The sequence below is a fragment of the Paralichthys olivaceus genome, chromosome 5, assembly GCF_024713975.1.
Source record: "Paralichthys olivaceus isolate ysfri-2021 chromosome 5, ASM2471397v2, whole genome shotgun sequence".
NCBI classification, from domain to species: Eukaryota; Metazoa; Chordata; class Actinopteri; order Pleuronectiformes; family Paralichthyidae; genus Paralichthys; species Paralichthys olivaceus.
The window spans coordinates 14,759,494-14,779,672 of NC_091097.1; the positions used below are offsets into that span (position 1 = coordinate 14,759,494).

General features: G+C 39.4%; 1 long non-coding RNA gene across 1 annotated transcript; it reads right to left on the reverse strand.

Moving 5' to 3' along the window:
* Nucleotides 1-3,867: 3,867 nt before the first annotated feature.
* On the reverse strand, nucleotides 3,868-18,872 carry LOC138407739 (uncharacterized). The gene is made up of 3 exons (XR_011241073.1): nucleotides 18,748-18,872; nucleotides 11,477-11,564; nucleotides 3,868-3,997 (listed from the first exon to the last, which is right to left on the reverse strand). It is a non-coding gene; the product is annotated as an uncharacterized lncRNA (long non-coding RNA).
* Between the last annotated feature and the right edge of the window lie 1,307 nt (nucleotides 18,873-20,179).

Genomic DNA, 20,179 nt, shown 5'->3' on the forward strand with positions numbered 1-20,179 from the left:
TCTTCTGTATTAGAGATGATTCACTTTGTGTTCAGAGTAAGATGGGAAGGGAGGAGAGAGATAAACAGATGAGCGAGCACTAAGGATTAATAAAGCAGCACATATACTCTGGTTTTGGTTTGGTTCAATTGGGATCCGCTGACAAATATTTCAATGTCTGTCTTTGTGTCTGATTATTTGACCCGAGGGCTCGTGGTTAAAAACAGACTCTGCAAAGTTCACCTTGCGATTCCAGACCACACTACTGTCAAATTACAGTCTGCATGAATCAAGGTTATATAATCACAGAACTGACGAAACTGATTTCTGAATCAAATTAATACAAGAATAATTACATTACTGCTCCCCATATACAAACCTACATTATCTACATGAGCTTGATGATTTGTTAGCAGCTAATTTCAAACTGAGGGATAAATGGCTGCGTAAATGTCATAAGTATAGAAGTTAATTGGAGAATAATGTGGCCGAGTAAAAGTAATAAAAAAAAAGATGTTTTGACAAATGGCTTGTCATTTAGCTGAGTCGGTTTGTTAAAAGAAAGGAGTGTGTGGCTGTGTGAGTCTGAACTAGTCACAGAGACGGAGAGAGAAAGAGGAGAGAACGATTGTGAGGGAGGCTGATGAGTAAAAAACGTACTCACTTGACTGAGTACATGCTGAAGCTGGACTTCTTTAGGGGCATGTGAGGGACATAGAATCCATCATCGACTGTAGGTGTCTCTGTACTTTGAGCTGAAAAAATTCCACCTACTAACTCATTGAATTTGCTTCTGCTCAGACCCACACTTTCCTTTGTCCTTGAAATAACTTATTTTCCTTTGTGTTGCAAACCTCAAATCACCCGTAGTGTGGGTGTTTGGTATACAGATATTAGATATATTAGATCATAAATGTTTCCTTCAATGTTCAAACTCAGAGAAATACACAGTTTTATTCAAGGTAATTGGATGTTTCATTTTAATCGCGTCATATTGCTTTACCAGTGGCTTTGGCCTTTCTGCTGTAACCTCTGACACAAACAGCAGATGATGAAGGAAAAGTACACTGCTAGCTTGTTAGCCAGTTGGCTGTTTTCCCCTTCAAGATAATTCATTGCTGTGTTAACATGATGAGTCACGTCAGGTAGAGTTCCATCAATCTTAGTGGTGAAAACAACTCCCAAGATCCCACACTGCTTCACAACATCAGCACGCTTAGTCTTTTGTGACTGTTTTGATTGAGAGACCCCTAGTGGCCGCTTTTTAAACTTGTGACTTTAAATTTGACATGATTACATGCTTTCTGTTCCAGTTACTGCACATCAGTGCTGAATGGAATATGCTGAACACCTGCTACAAGCTTTTTAATGTGTAAAATGAATTGAATATAAAGCATCACTCTGGCACATGGATTGCATTAGTCTTTCATTGGGACCCTCTGCCAATCACAGCATGACACAGAATTAGAATAATGAGGCTGTTGGCATCATACACAGCAGTGCAGTGGTCCTGCTGCGTTGATCTCTTTATCTCAAAGACTCAAAGAGTGAAACTGAGCTCAGGGATTTTAAATTAGGGGATAGGGTGTGACCTTGGCACAGGAGGGATGGTTGTGTGTGCGCTGTGTGCGATCACGTGTGCATAACTACTAAAAGAGACATGACAGTGTTACAGCAGCAACTGAGGGCAATCTATCCGTCTTTTTGACTTTACTCTGAAGCTACTATCAATATTAGATGGGCTCAAGGATGATGGATGATGAAGTTTGTGTCATTTTAGATGCAAATACATGATAATCAAGATTTTGTTCCTCTGTTGATTAATTTGCCAATCAACATCTTGAGCTCTCATTGTTGGCTTAATATCTGACTAATTACCAACAAGAGCATGGAGTCTTTTCCTGTCGACCACGTGTCTGCTAATTGGTGGGAAGGGAAAGGCCACTGTCAATCAATCAATTTCTTTATTGTTACTTGTCTTAGTATGAGTGTGTATGTGTGGTAGTGTTCCTACACAACAAAGGGTTGGTGAGTCTAGACTGAAAAGACATCTTGTGCCCTTAATTGTGTGGGTTGTGTTTTCAATCTCCGTTTGACTTATTGGTCATTGAACTTAGCACAGGAACTTAAGTTTAATGACTTTGCACTGGAGAGCACTGTAGAGGGAGATTTATTATCTTTGCACCTCCAGCTTCCCTTTCACATATTGTTAACATGAAAATAACAGTTGCTGAAGATCAGATCCAGTGGCTTGGAAGGTTAAATTTAACACCTTGTCCAAAGGTTTGACAGCTCTACCCTCACAGCGGGAGAGGACAGGCCTGTGACCACTCACTGTAGCAGAGCAGAATCTTATATTTCAGCTAGGTTATTGGTAAGCCGGGCTGCAGTGGTAATATGCTGTCATATTAGTGCTCTGCATGTCAGACTGTGATGCCTCAGAGGGAGATCATGGGCTGCATCTCCTCCAGCAGGGCTGAAGCTGGATCACTGCTCAACCAAACAAAAGTAATGTGCATGAGTGAATAATGATGATATTGTTAGTGAGGTGTCACTTCCAATAATGCATGTTTTGGATATTGCCTTTAGCCGGCCATACAAAAGTCTGGGAGTCGCAGTGCTGTCTTGGTTTTGGATGCTGTGGTAATAAAATCCAGCGAATGGAGTAAAATGATGAATTGCTCCCAATTACAAATAAATCAATGCCAAATCAATGTCTGTGTGGGATACGGGTAATTAATGGACTGGTGCCATATCCAGTGTGCAGTTCCAAAGATTGTTGGCATGGTTTAATCGTAGGCCAATGGGATCACATACATAAGGTAGCAGTACTAATTTTGGGGCACAGAGACAAGGGGGACTAGAATACTGCATTGCCACTATTTTTTACTGCCGTCTCCAAACCTACTCAAACCTCCAAAGAAAAACAAAGAGCAAATGGTTGGGTTGGATGGGAGGGTCAACAAAACACTGAAGCAGACCAACAGTTAAACACGATCACATTCATTTCCTCACCTTAACTAAAGCTGTTATTATTGTAACGATGATGATGTAAGTCCCCTGCCCCGCTCTGAGTACTGCTGTTAACCAAAGCCTTAACCACAATGCTGTTAAATCATAAAATTGATTTACTTTTCAAAATAATTTGCAATGATTTTGTAGTTCTGACAAAAGTCTGTTCAGAAAATACTTTAATTAAATTAGTCTGGGGGCACTTAAATACAACATATTTTGTAGTTAATTGGGTTTTTGGAATCCACAAGCACAAAAAACAAGACAACATCTATTAAACTCTAAAATCTGTACAAAGTACACAAGAGGCTGTTGATTTTTTCTATTCTCATAACCAGTAATAGAGACAAAAGGTAAAATTGGTCCTGAAGCTGGTGCTAAAGAAATCGAGATTGAATTCAGAACATTAAATGTTGTGTTTTATTCTGTATTATAGTGGAAACTTTGGCTTGGTGGTCTGAAATAAGGTAGAAGGTATTAAGAACACCAAGAATTATCCTCTGGAGACCATGAAGTGTCAAGTCTACACAGCAATCCAGACATTGTCCCATCTTAATCTAAAAGCAACAAAGGCACAGTGGTATATGGTGCAGCTATTACACATAGTATTTTTAAAATCAATTGTTTTCAATACACTGCCTCTTGTTGAGATAAGCTTGTTGATCATGTTGATGGTTTTACCCGCAGTGTGAGGTTAGCGTGACATGTTGACATGTTGTGGGTCATCAGGACACTCACGAAGCCGCTGGCGGAATGATGTGGCAACCCTCTGATTTTCAGTATTGGCACATGCAGGGTATGTCTGCAACAGGGTCGCCACTGGCCCTCACTTCCTCTTTTTTGTTTCTGGCTGATTTGACCGTCGTTTTGTTACACAAGAGTCTGGCATTGCTCTGGTCCCACCGCTCCGTCCCCTCATGGGCCACATCCTGTTACGGCTCTGCTCCCACTCGCTTGTTGACACATCGGTCATTGCAGGGCGTTGGCCATGCTTCCAAACATCCAGCTATAAAAAGACATGGCAGACACACAAATATAAAGAAAACAGACAGACACACACAGAGCTTAGATTGTCTAGGGAACAACAGGCAGACATTTCTCGTTTCAGTTCAGTGCCCGTCTGTGTGTGTGTGTGTCTCTGTCTCTCTCTGTGTGTGTGTGTGTGTAATGGTGGCTCTCATGCTTGTGGGTTATGTTGTGTTTGGACATGACTTTTCATCCTGGAAGCCCATAATTAGACACCACCGGATGCTGCCAAGGAAGGATGAGGTTAAGGAGTGGAGGCGAGTGGCCTGTTTGCTTGGTGGTTTTCATAAGCACAACGAGTGTTGAGGCTTAATTACAGGAGTAACACCCCCGCTGAACCTCGATGACACATTTCCTGTGATTAAAGGAAATGATCGGTATTGATGGAAAGAGGAGAGGAAGAGTCTTGTTTAATTGCATTAGAATAATTGCCTATTGACGGCTGAGGTAAGCCTGATGATGAGGCTGCAGTGTGTCAGGTGTAAAACCTGTGTACACCACAGGGTTCTAGAATCTAATAATGGTGCAACGTATGTGTGGATTCTCTGGTGATTTTTGAATTGTTTTCCATTTTTTCAGTGCATCCTCCTGGTTTCCCAATAACCAACCAATTAGACTTGAGTTTGATCGATATATTTCCTGGTGACCCTTGGATCACCTCGGGCAATTGTCGATAGGTAAATGTGGTTGCGAGGGCTGGCTCTGCAGTTCCCTTTGCACCATCAGCCCATCGATCTTCCACCTTCCTCTCTAGAAATATAAACAAACCTTATGCTAACTCCTACAATATATATATTCTGCTGACTCCACTTTTGCTCAAAAATATTTATCACCCCACGCCTAATCAGTTTTGCACTGACCACCTGAAGCACTACTCCTACCTCAAACTTAATAAAAAATAAAACCAACAGACAATGGGATGAAAAACAATTAAAACATTACAGTGCGCTAAGAAATAACATTAGTGTTTTCTATTATTGTTATTATTCTACATTATTTCAGGAGCTGTCCCACAGGACCAAACTTACAGATGTGGTTTGTACTGTCAGCAGCTTCTTTCACTCTGATCCTCATACAGTGTTTGGGTCCTTGATTCTCTCCGGTTGCGTTTTAAGCAGACGCAGACAGCCTTGATCCTCGGCCAGGGACAGAGGCTACAGGGCAGACAAGGCCGCACAAAGTTGCCTTGCTCCCAGGTCATTGTGGTCTGGAAGCCAACATGGGATCACTGAGTAAACAAGTGGTTTCTGTCCGAGGGTGGCTCAGAGCAGCAGATACAAGGGCGTTTGTTTGTAGGGGCATGTCTATGTGCATGTGCCAAAAAGCCTTAAAAGTTTGGATGGGCCCATGGCGAGCTGTCTCCTGGAGCTTTTTGAAAGTCCCAACTTGGGCCAAATGTTTGTGTTATCTGTTGAGATGAAATATTCACTATTAGAGATATAGTCCTAAGGCCTGTATGTGCTGAGGGTGGGGGGGCTGTTTAAACCCATCTCATCAGCATCACCACTGACAGGCATTAGTGTTCGTTCAGAAGAAATTACTGTATCAAACTATCCTTCATGCATATTCATGCTTGTACAATGGCAACAGACGAAATGAGCTTGGTACCAGCAAATTAACAAGCAATGCAAACAGACAGAATTATTTTGATATAATCAGATTAAATATGACACTGCCAACTTTAGGAATTATTGCGTGGGTGTCCTCAAACAAATGCAGTCATTTCAGATTGTGTCAGTCTCTGGGATAAAACATGGAGGAAATGTATGTTGCTTTGATTTTAAAGGGACACTCCAGGGATGGAAAGCCTTACACCTTGGTTTAGGCCGTGTTAGAACAGTGAGGGACGTGGGGGATATTTTAGCAGAAAATCTTTTACCACACGTTTAATGATGTGAAAGGCAGACATGTAGTCGAAACACAACCAAACCATGACTCAGAACTGTGTATAACTATAATCTGATTATGATTACTATCATCTGTGTCTCAAAATATCAGTTTTAACCTTTGGTTGAACCCAATGCTTGGCACAATCTCCGTCCTACATAGACTACCTCACCGATAAGTTTCATAAGTGTCATTTCACAAGTGCCTCACACACAGTGGGAGACATTTAGAACAGCACCTGGTGTTGAGCACAAATTAGTTGCAACAATTTGTGCTGTTGACAAAAAAAAGAAAATATGCTCGGTAAAGCTAAAAAAAACAAGGTGCCTCAAGTCATATAGGATGTTAAAATGGCCCAAAATCTGCCATGTGATGTGTAAATGTGTGTAAATATACAGTGTGATTATAATATTGCATGTTGTCAAGATTACAGGAAGTAACGAGTGAAAGATGTGAGCTTCTCACAAATTGTTCTGGAGTCATCTCTCTGACAGCTTAACTAGGATTTACCTGCCTGGCTTAAGTCACTGCTGTTTCTTAAGTAGTGTTAATTGATGTCTCTGTTTATGTAACTTTCAGCTGTGGTACATTTCCTCACTATCTTGTGTCACTGGGACTGATATGGCATTTCCTGTAACTAATTTTGCAATGACTTGTATACAAAGATTGCTCAATCAGAAATTACTTTCTGAACAAACACACCATTTGTATCATATTTTTTCTTCAATTATTCGAACCAAAAATAAATTAAAGATAAATCTTCCGATTTGAAAATAAATAAAATGAACACTAAATCAGATTAATCCTAAGGGGTCATTAGTCAGAGATTCATTTTGAGATTTGGCATACATAATCAAGCAAAGGGCTATTTTTAGCCCCGATCAATGTCCCTCTTGACATTTCGTCTTCTATACGGTAAATATCGGGCCTGGCTGATGTTTGCTTTCCTCTCACAGCCGAAATGTCCCCTGCCAGCTTTCTGTCTGGCTTATTGCAAGTAGAGATTAGGCCAAAGATCTCACACAACCAAAGCTGCATGTTAAGAAAATGCAAAATCTCCCAACAAGCTAATCTAACCACCTTCACCAGCTCACGGTGCTGTTGTCCACTTCTAAATGTGAGAATTAAAATTGGAATAAAGACAAATTATTTGAATAAGATCAGAGCCTGAACCAACATGTTTTATAAAAGTAAAACCACAGGTTCATGTGCTGTTACTAGTTTTTCTTCCACTTAACTTTGGTTAAATCTAAATCATAAACCACACATTGTAAAAACATATATCTACATAGTTGAAGTAAGTAGCAGCATTATAGAGTACATCTCCACAGAGGCAGACTATTTAATATTTAGTGAATTTATTGGAGCAAATTATTTACTAATAAAAATAACAAGGATCTATATATGTAATTGTATGTCCTCAGTTATAATTGTTACATTTGAATTTGCCAAGATATACACAGTATTTATTTCTTTTTAACTTTTCATAAATAAGCTACCTTTTGAACCATAGTTCGTAAATATGCCTATTTTAAAACTACATTTTAAAACTTTTAAAAAATGTATTTAACTCAGGCACTTGATAGCACTTTGTGCATATTGCCCTTTTTCCATCTGCTGCTCTTTTGTATCATCTTTTATTTGTTTGTATGTGTTTTCACAGATGGAATGACAAATAGACTTGAAACTGAGTTGAGTTATCTCTCTCATTTTATTTTATTTTGTATTTAAAAAACTGTAATTGAACTCCATTCTCTGATTCCAGCCTTTTCTTTTAAGCCTCACTCTGTCTCATGGTCACTCAAGTGCAAACATAATAATATCAAGGGATCGTGAGTCTAGATATATTTTCCCATAAGTGTATTGTTTATATAGCAGCCTTTACTTTGTGTAACTGTAAAGGTCAGAATATGATAGCAGCAGTGGCTACGAGCCATTGGTGCAGCAAACTATGTTATCTGCCACTGCACCATGTTGTTTTGACGTGATATATAGGGTACTCATAATGTGTATATTTAATATTCCATACATTATTGCATATAATAAATATTTCATGTACATTTACTGATGCAGTATAATGTAGAGTATCTCAAATTATGCCACTTGCTGACAAAGTGGGAAATGCCCTGCACCCACAACCAGCCCTACATGTCTTCACTCACCAGCCCCAGGTTGTTCTCGCTGTACCCAGTCCTTAGTGTGATAATATAAGTGAAGCAAGACAAACACAAACAAGTGATTTGAAACAAATAGACATTATTGAGTGTATTCAATACTTAAATGATATTAAACTTAGACCAGGGCATGTTTGATGAGGTGGATGACTGTGCAGGAAAGACAGAAGCAAATGAAAAAGAAAAACAGTTGTTGGGGATTTTAGACAAAGATTCTTTTTATTAAGAGGACCTGGACAGAAAGCAGGTGAAGTGGAGTTAGGGTTGGGTGGGTGATGTTTTAAATCCTGTGGATACGGTTAGGGGCGACAGACCCTTGGGAGGAGGTCCACCACCAGGAGTAAAAAAAGGGGTAAAGTACCTGAGGGATCCTTTCTGTATGTTTCCCTGCTTTCATACAGGGGAGTTGTGCAGTTGGAAATTCTGAATGTTTTTTGATAGATTGCTGTAGGAGGGAAAAGTTTGCTATTGAGGTGGTTTTACATTGATTTTGCTTAAATTCCATGCAGTCATGGGTTGTTTGTTATTGTGCTTTTGGGTCCATTTGCAAAAGAAAGAAAAATATCTACAAAAACAAGAAAAGATTTTTAGGCCACCTGGGGATTTTATATTTTATAATGAGAAAAGAGTGTATTTTATGATTTTTCCAGTAAAATTGAACGGTTAATGAGTTGGCTGCTTTTGTTGGTGGGCATAGTTGGAAGTAAACAGATAAAACAGATAATTAATCTGAGGTTTTAATTTCATCTGTAATGATTCTCACAATAAGAGTGAGTGGGTGAGTGGTCCAGCAATTGACGTCATCATTTTTTTTTAGCAAAGGGGTGTGAAATGAGGTTGAAGAGCTCTGACAGCCTAGGAGAAATATTAATGCATAAATATTTTATGCTGCCAATGTGAAGTGGGATGGACCAATCTTAGGCTGCTGAGTCTCAAGTATTACCAGACTGTGTAGAGTTGATTCGGTTCAGTTTATTGTGGAGTGGGAGATTGTTCAGTTGGTAATCATTTCCTGTAAGTACAATAGTACATCATCTGCATAAAAACTGAATTAAACCTGTAAATCTGCAACAATTCCTACAATTTTGTCATATTACTGCTACAAGAGGTTTGAATGAAATGAAAATAAGGATGTTGAGAGCTTACTACACTGGTTTCCTGATGAAGCATGAGACTTGATGATGTGACTGATGTTAAGTTTACAGTCTTAAGAACGATTCTCCAATATCCCAATCGTACAGGCTACTGAATACAGAGTCCTTTTCTTTTTTTTGATCTTGTGAAAGTGATCACCCTGTCGGAGGCTTGATGCATATTTATGGTGTTTGGTGTTTATTGTTAGGGAAACAGTGGCAGAATTGCTGATCATGATTAAATGAATTGTGTTTTATGTTGGCTGACAGAGTTGGTCACAAGAAAAAGGATGATGGAGAGAGGATGGAGGGAGGGGAAATATCAATATTGCCCTTAATGATGGATTTCTCCAGGTATTGCCCAAGTCCATAATCATTATCAATAATCGAGTGCCAGTTGCTTGAGCTACCGGAGGTACTTGAGCAGTCAGTTCTGTGGTTAGTGATGGTATTGAAGTGCCCAGTTTTTTTAATATTCGTGAAGTGATACATTAAGGAGAAAAAGTTGCAGAAAAACTATAGGTCATCATTTTTGGGCCTGTAAATGTTCACTAGTATGATGATGTCCTGTTGATGGATAGAATGTTTTTATTTATTCAAATTGAAACAGCTCTTTTTTCACTGTTGTGTGATGATGAAAGTATTTTATTGAATTTAAAATGTCAGATATTGTAGTTTTGAGTTTGTTAAATCTGTTTTTAGTGTGGAAATATATCAGCCTTTAATCTTATGAGACGATTGATGGTTTTGATCCTTTCAGAATAAATGCTGATGCCAGCGTTTCTCCTGTCGCCTTTGGCACAGAACTGATCCACTGGGAGTGCAGTTGATAGACTGGACAATGAGTCAGGCTCCAAGAAAATGTCTCTATATCTGCTCCAAGAATAGAAACAGAGACATAATTAGAAGAGAATCCCAAAACATTTTAAAAAAGGAATGTTTTCTTGAACACAAAGAAACAAATACAACAAACGGGAGGGAAAAAAACACGTTTTTAAGTCTCAGTAAGTGTTTGGCTTCCACAGATTCATTTGTTCAGCTCTCACTGCACTGAAACTCTGCTGGCAGGCACATTAAAACATGTTTTCCTTTTTTGGACATGAAGTCTTCGATGAGTCTCATTAGCATTTATAGATTCATTGAGGAACTTGATTACAGCCTTTAAAGTCTGCAGATGGTCGTTATGTTAATCCAAAAGCCTTCAGTGTGTACTTATATAACCAGACACACAATAAGTGGTGTTTCATGATGTGGGGGGAGTAAAGTGTGAGTGAACCAAGTGCTCTTTAACCAGAAAACTCCCATGATTCTTCACTGAGGTAATCCGAACTACAGGCATCTGTGGCAGAGCCTGTGTACGTCAAACCAGCAGTCAGGAGTTAATCATTAAGAGTAAGATCACAGAGGGAAAGGGCAGCTGATAAGTCAAGTGGTTCAGTCAAACTACTGAAACAAAATGATTTATTGACTATCACATTGCCACAGGCAAAAATTATATGATGATATGCTGCTCTAAAAAACAAAGCTGTGCTTCTAACCCACAAGGTTCAAGCTTTAAAAAAACACAAGCAGCATAAACACAGTGTCCTAGAAAATGTAAGGTGATTTGTTTTGTGTGCGATTGTTGTTTGCCGTTCCTTGGTCTGCGTCCTCCAAACAATTCCCGTCCTTTGGAGATCCTGCACGCTCATTTTGTCTTCGGTCTGTTACAGCAACCAAACACAGCCCTGTACCGCCAGCCACAGAACAAGGTCGTCACAAACCATAGACGTGTCTTCACCCCAGGCTAATTTCTTTAATTCTTAAACAAGATGTGCATGACAGAGAATTAATTTTCTGCGTAAACAAGTTACAGTTTATTTCCTGGGGTTGTTTTGCTGGCTTTTTTTGTCAGAGGCTGCAGTTGATTAATAATGCTGTCCTACACCTTCTGTTGAGGGAATTAACAGAAAATGGTGAAAATTAGTGTGGGCGTATGAGAGGAGCCTGGGTCCTGTGTGTGTGTGTGTGTGTGTGTGTGTGTGTGTGTGTGTGTGTGTGTGTGTGTGTGTGTGTGTGTGTGTGTGTGTGTGTGTGTGTGTGTGTGTGTGTGTGTGTGTGTGTGGCGTGCTAAAGATGGAGAGCTTTTGTGTACACACTCGCTGCATGTTTTCACACACGTTTTTCCCAGTGCCTTTGCATTGGGTCCTCTTGAATGTCAGTGGTGTGCCACAGACCACACGTCCCTTCATGCTGCAGATAATGAGCATATTAATATGTACATACCAGGTTAATGCCTGCCTGGCACTCCAATTTCACGGCCCTGTCTCAGGTTGAGGAAGCTTCCGCAGCTCCAATAGGCCGTGATTTCTCTCTATCAGATGAAGAAAGAAAAAAATGTAGTTCTGAATTATTAAACAGATACATGACTGACAGGCTGGCTGATGAAAATGAAGGGGGAAGGAGACAGAGAAGGAGGAAAGAACAAAAATTGGCATGGTGAAGTTGATTGATGCCAGATATAACTTTAGGTGAGGGGTTGATGCAAAAAAATACTGAAGCAAAATATGGCTACAGGGGCTGTGGTGGAGTGGACAAAATTGCTGAAATTGCTCTTCAGTGCTGAATTTTCTCTAAAAGTTATTCCAGGCAATCTATCAGAGATGGAGACTTTCAATCTGATGCATGACGTCTATTTGACAGTTGAGCTCATCACTTTGGTTTCTTACACCGCTGCTCTGGGAAGACAAACCGTGTCTAAAAGCAGATAGGGTCTAAAAGCCGTCTGTCAGTTGAATACAGCATATTCCCAAGATGGTAAATATTTTGCAATGAGGTCAATTCAGTAAAATCTGCTGATATTTGTCAGCCATTTGGCATCAGACAACATTTTCATCAAAAAGTCATTGCAAATGTCAGACAGATAAAACAGCTCCCATCCATGGGACAGACAGTGTGGTCAGACTAAATGGTGCAGGAGGAGGTGGGATTTTATGAATTTGTGTGTGTGTGTGTGTGTGTGTGTGTGTATGCGTCACCCTGTCTGCCTCTGTCTTGACTTTACTACATGTCTGTGAGACCCAGACATACTTTATCCTTTTTATGATCAGTTTTAAATCATGTCAACACAACCTTCATTTCAACCACATCATCAATGAAAGTTACACATTCAAAAAGAAAAGAAAACAATACACAGTGACAACTTATTCACTGCCTCTGCAACAATATCCAACTTAATTAGTTTCTCATTAAACACTGGGACGACAAAATGTACTTCTCATGCAGGTTTGTTTGATGTGTTCTTGTCGAGGTGCGAATATTATTCTGATTTCCATGCTTCACTTTTTTCATTGTGCACCCCTGTGTAAAGTTTTCACACCTCAAGGCTACGGTGAAAAACTTGGAATGAACCCATAATGAAAGCGAGATTTTATTTAAAGATATTTTTTATTAAATCTTTCATGCTGCAAACAAATAATAATGATTCAGAGCGAAGGTTTGAATTGTTGGGGCAATGTCAACCATGGAATTTAAATGAAATGTTGCACCTTTGAATCTCAACACAATGAAGAATAATCCTCTCTAGCAAAAAGTGTTATAATGAAATGGTTTTATTAGATTCTTACTTTGGGTAAAAAACACTTCTCATCTGATAATAGAGATTATCAGATATTGTATTAAATCCAGATTAATCAGATCCATGAACGAGCTTCAGTTTTCATTAACTTCATTAACATATGTTGATCAACTTAACATCCAGAATGTTCATTTTCAGACCACCTCAGTATTTACAGAACATGATTCCTTTAACTGAGATGAGTTCAGCGAGTACGTGAGATTTCCCAGCATGCATTATTTGTGAGTTACCCCTCTTTTTGTAGTTTGATGAAATATGATAGCAAGTATGAGTACATGAATTGAGACAGCAGTTGTCTCTCACCTTTGAGTGTATCTCACGCATGAGCTCACACACTGACTTGAGTTGACGTGGTGGATAGCAGGACATGTGAGGATATACGCATCATGCAACTGGTCTGTGAGGTTCCCTGGGCTGCTGAACCTGTGCTGTAAAGGCTAGAAAAGATCTACTGTTTAAAACAGAAATGCTATAACGATTTATTGGTTATAGCTGCAGGTCTGGATAGGACAACATCTGGGTCCGGATCTGGGCCGTAGTTTGCGTGTTAGTGATTTCGAGAAAGTATTGAAAGAGGATGGCAGAGTTGTGCCTTTTTAAAAAAACATTTTGCTGCTCACACATTGGAGTTTGGAGTAAGAGGTGCTGCTGTTTATAAATATTTACAGACATCATTTTTAATCCAAAACACTTTCAGCCTGTGAGTCACAACCCCTGCTGCATTTTCTCCGGTGCAACGCTCCAGCTTTACCTCCAAACCAGGAAACACAAACAAGGCCTCGGCTGGAACGTAAGCGATGATGTCAACACTTTCCATAACTACAGAGAAGTTCATAGCAACGTGTTACAAAAAAGCAGCTGCTGAATAGCAAAGGAAACAAAGATTTTTTGTACCAAGCACATAATGAGACATGAGCAGCTTCATGCATGTGTTAGTCATCAGGCAGCAGATGGATGACCAGTGTAGAAAATGCAAGAGGAACGATTTGAAAATAACAAAAAAGGGGCAAATAAGTGAAATGAATCATAAAGATGCAGATTGTATTGGTGAAAAGAAAACTTGGACAAATAGCATTCAGCCTTCAGTATTGCAAATCTGCAGTAACAGAATGTGTGAGGCTGTGTCCAGAATTTCAATGACCTCTGGAATTGGCTTTTTGAAACCACACATGGGGATTTGTACTTGTCTGCATCATGTTATGTGCATCTACTTGACTCTCGCTTTTCAGTGTAATTTCACAGTGAATACCCACATTTTATTTGTCACATTTAGTAAAGGAAAACTGTTTATTTTTTGTTTTTACTTTTTCGCGTGGGAACTGTTCTGATCATAGTTGCAGCTTCTCTTAACCAACAGGCTCATTGGGGAAAATGTATTTGCTTGCCACAGAATATTTACTCGTGCATATAATAACTTGCAACATTCCTACAGCAAAAACACATCCAGTTTCTGAGCAGTGAAAAGAAACAAGCCACTAAAACACCTCCATTTCTATCCAAGTCCTCTACAGTCACAGCTGCTTCAGACTGTGTAAAGAAATTGTTGTTCATAAAGTTACTTTAGAGCCCAGATGATGTCATCTGTGAAAATATTTGCTTCAGAACATAACAGAGGAAGTGGCTGCACTGTTAATGAACAACAATGTATTAATAATTAGCTGTGTTATCTAGCCTCCCGTGAAAAGCTGCCAGTGAACATCTCAAAAGTTGTAACAACAAAACCGACCAGAACAATGTCCATCACTGACAGAGAAAATCATCATTCATTTATTTATATTCATTTCTAGCAAGTTTATACTAAGGTATGGATATAGAATCTAAATATCATATAATATCAAATGTATATCCTCATTTGCACATGTGTGTAAATATACTGCTTTTTGTTTGCATTGTACTCAGATTTGTATGTATTACATTTATACTTTGTGTACCCACATTTTTAAAACTTAAAAAGTAACGATAAGTAGGTCAAACACTGTAATAAGGTTTTAGGTTGTACTTATTTGTGGTACGTATTCTCAACACGGCACCTTTAATAAAAGTCACTGCCGGGCGAGAGCTCCGTGCAGCTTTGGTCTCTCCATGCTGTCCAGTTAATGTATTTTTCTTAAAGAGGATCAATGGAGTGGACTCATCTTGCCAAAAACAGCACTGCAACTACAGTATTACTGGGCACAGCGAAAATCAAAATGAATTGGAGCCTTGGGTATACATTAACATTTCTCACAGCACATTTGCACATCTGAGTATGCATTTGCAAACCTTATTTTGTTTACTCACGCCTCAGATGGTTTTTGTAAAAGGTCAGGTTAAATCCTCAATTTATTTCCATATTACAGAACAGATTTACACATCAGTAAACAGGTAATATTATACACCGATCAGCCACAATATTAAAATAGTTTTTAGTTTGGTGTAAATCCTTGGCCTGCTTTTGAAAATTCTTAACAACCAGTAATGTGATTTAAATAAAACTTATCTTGTAGTTTCATTCTGTCAAAGTGATAAAATAAAGCGATAAGCCACAACATTAAAATGTGAAACCTGCTTTAATGTTGTGTTTGATCGGTGTATAATCAAAGCTGCGGACGTGACGGCAGGACGTCTGATATCAACAGTTAAAATCATGAGGTGGTTTCTTTTTAATAAGAAATCCATATCAACAAAGTGAACACAAATAGTTTAATCTTAGTATCAGAGCTACAAATGCAGAGGGTTTTGCCATTAACATGCTCTGGTAATCAAAGAGAAAAATCCAAATAATAATATCATCTCTCCATGTGCCACTCTACATCTCAAAGCAGCGACCTGTACTGCCTCTAGCGCTGACCTTTCACGAACCTCCTCCCCAGCACATGTATTATTTTACACTTCAAAGTAAGCAGTTAAATTATTCCAATTAGGCCCACAGCACTGTTCTGGTCTCCAATCTGCTGATGAAAGACCTTGCCAAGCCTATCATCCTGCCTCGAAAACTCATAGCACTTAACATTATACATATTCATTGGACTGTTTAAGTCTTGCAGAGCCATGCACAAAATTTAGAGGATTATCCATTGTTGGAGTTATTGTTCTGGAAAGAGTGGAGGTACAAAGAGAGGGACTGTCAACGGCCACTTTGTATCCACATGCACGTAAAAGCAAAGGTAAGGTGAAAAGCTTGCGGACATCAAGGATTGTGTTGAGATGAAGCTCTGTGATGCACAGGCAGAGTAAAGATGTGGCATCTGTTCCTCTGAAATGAAAAAACTCACCGGTGACTGATGGCTTTTGGATCGTTTTAGGATTTCTATTCATGGCACCAAGCAGGCTGGCAGAGACTATGGCCAGATGGAAACGTATTGGAAGCATTTTACCCCTCATGGATTTTTAGACTACTGTATTGATTTTGAATGCATTGCATCAAGGCTGACTGAAATAAACAGCGTGCTGTCCATTCCGGCAGAGTTGGTTTCTGCAGACTCTGCCCACATGTGATGAGCCTTTGAAGGAACTCTTTATTGTCCAGTCCTCATTCACCACATCTGAACATCTCTTACATTTAGAAACACTTGTAAAAACATCTTGAATCCGGATCATTTTCTTTTTAATGTGGTGTAGTGAGTAAAACAGCTTTTCCACGTTCACATGCTTTGTGCATACACCTCAAATTGCAAATGTGTCAGTCTACCATCTTAAGGCTTTTTGAACTTCTGTGTCAGCAGAGCTTCATGGAGGATCATCAATAATATATGTGATTCTGTGCAGAATGCAACTTCTGCTATCCATTGATGTGTTTTTCTGGTGCAGCTACAGTACAGACACACACAGCACGTTAAAGATGACTAACTCATTTTAAAATCAGATGCATGTGCACTGCTGTGCGTTTCTTTATTACAACTTTGCAAAGTAAATGTTTTCAGATATTCTTTTAAGACATCCCACTGCAGAGAGGGGGCCACTTGGGAGCATCTTCATTCTCTTGTTTTTCTCAAGCAAAATACCTACTAGATATTCTGAGCATAAAAGCAGTTTCAAGATAATTAAAGTTGGATGCAGTTTTTCACTTTAGACTTTAAAACAGGGATAGGGAACATTTTTCCTTTTAAGAGTCATTCCAATTTTTACAACATACTTTTACCTCATACTTAATTATTTAACATATATTATACAGTCACTATGTAAAACATTGTTTGTTGGTGTGTGTTTCCTCCTTTTCATTGGGCTTAAGTGTCTTTTTTTGTCCTTTTGGAAACCAAGTCTGTCTCAATAAAAGTTTATTACAAGCCATTAAACTGTTGTTTAAATAATTTAGTCTAAACCAAAGTGGTGGACTGTCTCAATCAAAACACTGGCATCACTACAAAAACACAGAGTCGAGCCACCACCTCTTTTGAACAACCTTAACCAAAACGGAAAACTATGAACTTTCCAGAGGAATATGTGTTCACAGATTCCTGATTTATTTCTTCAAAGGCATTAAAGATACAAGGTAAAGCAGTGTGACACCTGATGTCCTCATGTTTAGATACGATGCTTTTAGGGAGAATGTCACTTTCGAAGTATCTCATCTTAAATGCTTTAATTCATGTAATTTCACCGTCCATTCGCTCCTCTAAAGGCGTTAAATGTTGGCTGTTGAGTGGGTACTCTAGCACTTAGGGTGCCCTGCTGTCTCACCTCTGTGGAGAAGATGGCGCTGTGACATTTAGGCCTACGTACTCTACAGGGCCTAGGCCCAGCTGTGCCAGGGAGAGTCACTGAGTGTGTGCTGGTGAAAATGCCAGTGATCAGTCACACTCTCACCACTCTTACTAAATGCATGAGCCCTTAACTAAAAAGAACGTCTGGTTCCTGATTTTATAAGTTTACACCCAACCACAATCACTCTGACTATAAGAATTTGTTACACATGACGACTTATTCCTTAAATATGATGTTGAAATAATGTTGCTTTCAAGTGTAATTTAGATAGTTTAGAGTATTACATCTGTCCTTCCATGCAACCTACACAGGAAATAAAGGAAACCGTGACTTGCCTGTGGACTAGGAGAACTTTTTTCTTCTTCCTTTCCTTAACCAGTGGCCAAAGTCCAAGAACAGCCACAGTGGTTTCTGAGCAACCGAGTTTGGCCATAACCATAGAGGGGAAATCCACGCTGACCACACACACACACACACACACACACACACACACACACACACACACACACACACACACCCACTCGTCTGAATTCCACAGCGTGACCTCAAGCACACATGGAGTAAACGCAGACTGGTGACTGCACCTCACATGGGCCGACACAAACAGCGACAACCTGCCACCCACACAACCCTGTGATCGTCAAGGCTCTCATTAGGGCCTGTAAAAGTCTAAACATAAACACACTTGTGCCTGAGGTATGTCTGTGCACATGCATGCATGCACACAGACAGACAGTGGGTCAGACAGACAGAGATTCACATGCAAAATAATATACAAATTCAAAATATAACACATTGCAGCCTTAAAAATATTACTAACTGTGTAAATGAACACATTTTAAAGTTTGAAATGCTCCAACTGCATATTTAGAATGCAGCAAATAACATGGTCCCACAGATTCTCTCACACCACTTTTCACCCACATGCACACACGGCACCACAGAGACCTGAACACTTGTCCCTACTTTCTGGCAAAAACTAAAAGTCATGGTTTTTGGTCTCTGGACCCACAGTGAGACCAGAACCCACCGTCTCTATCTTGATGCCACTTTTTAGTCTGAATAAACACTGAGCTCAAAGTTCACTGATACCTTATCTCATAGCAGCTACTCTCATTTTGGCCACTTGGTCTAAAACTGAATAAACTGTTTCCCAGCACTTGATGGGTAGAATCTAATAGTTTGAACATAATTGCTTTTTATATTCAACAAGCAACAACTATTTTAAATGACTCACCAGAGAATGATTGAGTTGCGGTTCATTTGTTGCTTCTCTGTGACTGAGCCAAACCTGCGTTTTCTGCTCTCGCATCCATCGGCTTCACACCCTCCACACGCATACGCATTTTATTTTCCACCCTGTTGAAAACACTAATGCTTTTATCACAGCTCAAGTGTGTTGCACTCTTCGACAGAGCCTCTTCACCGCAGACACCCCCCCACAACTCCATCCTGCTCTGGTTTCGGAGCAGAGCTTTCCCCTGTGCCTTTTTGACTGCGAGTAATTTGCACACGCTTCAAGAATGTAGTGAATGATGAGAGAAATCTTGTGGGCTGATGCAGACAGGGGCTAATGCGTATTTATTTCATTTAGAGGCGCTGCTTGGAAAAAAGTCACCGGAGCACATACCCATGGTAATGGCTTGACAAATCAGATCTGTCAGACTATCCACACTTGCCACTTCTTCTTCCGCTGCAGGTAAAGAGAGCTAACTCACCAGAGTAGGTAGAGAACAGAGGAGGCGGTGCACCACAGTACAAGCAGAGGATAATATTGGACATTTGTTACACTCACACAAACCTATTCAAAAACAAAACAAGTATATAGTGTATACGTGCAATCTGTCGCTCATTGAGGTGAAAAGAAAAGTGGGTTTGACGATGTTAATTAGATGTGAGCATGGCAAAGTCACTAAAAACTACCACTATGATGACTTATATTTGCTATAATACAAACTTCTTCATTGCTTTACTTCTCCTTGCTGGTCATATCCTAAAGATTTTTGTTTTTCTTTATCCTCAAAATATTCAGATTTTATCTCTTTAGATTCCAACTTTATTCTTTTAATATTTTGACTTTAGGTTAATCATGATGAAAAAAGATTTTTAACATGCTCCAGTTAGATGTTAAAGTAAGTAAGTCAAAGTAAAAAGCAAATAAAAAAGGATGCACTTTAAAGAGCAGTACGAGAAGGATGGGGCTCCTGTATATCTGGCAACCTCAGCCTCTCCTTTGTGGCTTCAGCTCAATATGGCTGCTCCTCCAACTGAGAGGCATCCATATGTTCCAACAAAGCACTGCAGACGTTAGAACAACACGTCTGCGTCAAAGGAAGTTGTGGGAACTGTCACTTTGGAGAGTCATACAGTGCAAATCCAAGATATTAAAACTGACAGTTGCAGTAGACAGAAAAGAAAATATGGACAGCAGATATAGATATAGGCAGGTGAGTGGACAGGAAATGAGCCGATGAGAACTGTGGTGAAAATAGCTGAAAGAAAATTCAAGCAAAAACATCCTAGATTCTTTCTGCAGCTAACTGAGAGGTGATCCTACCGCTGGTGTTTTGAAGCTGACGTCTTTGCAGATGCAAACAGCAACTTTCTTTTTTGGGCTTTTAAACATTGTTCTGAACATTGACTTGTTCTCGCAACACCATTCAAAATAT